The sequence below is a fragment of the Egretta garzetta genome, unplaced genomic scaffold, assembly GCF_000687185.1.
Source record: "Egretta garzetta isolate BGI_Z169 unplaced genomic scaffold, ASM68718v1 scaffold463, whole genome shotgun sequence".
NCBI classification, from domain to species: Eukaryota; Metazoa; Chordata; class Aves; order Pelecaniformes; family Ardeidae; genus Egretta; species Egretta garzetta.
Window position 1 is genome coordinate 814789 of NW_009259188.1, and position 365 is coordinate 815153.

At 71.2% G+C, this 365-nt stretch overlaps 1 protein-coding gene across 1 annotated transcript in view; it reads right to left on the minus strand.

The window, feature by feature from the left end:
- The window catches only part of CDH20 (cadherin 20), a 39301-nt gene that overhangs the window by 26517 nt on the left and 12419 nt on the right, over window positions 1-365 (minus strand). The gene's annotated exons all lie outside the window — the stretch shown is intronic.

Sequence of the window (365 nt, forward strand, 5' to 3'; positions counted from 1 at the left end):
GCCGGGCCCTGCCGCCGGCCGCCCGGCCCTGGGCGCTCCCGCGGCTCCCCCTGCCCGCGGTACCGGCCTGGCCTCGGGGTTTGGATGCTCCCCTTTTCCCTTGGGAGTCAGGTCTGTTGGCCCGGCTGCCCCGACGGCATCCTGCCCTTCCCCGTGTCCGTCTGTCTGTCTGCAAGAACGGAGGTGCGCAGGCCTACATTTCACAGCTGTCAAGCCTCCAGTCTTGCCAGTGCGACCCATTCCTCACGCCTTCGGCACCTCCTTGCCCACAGCCCGCCGGCAGCTTGCGCCTTTGCACCACGCCTGGCCCAGCACGGCTGCTCCCCCGGCCGCTCGGCCGCAGGAGGGTCCCCGAGCAGGAGAGA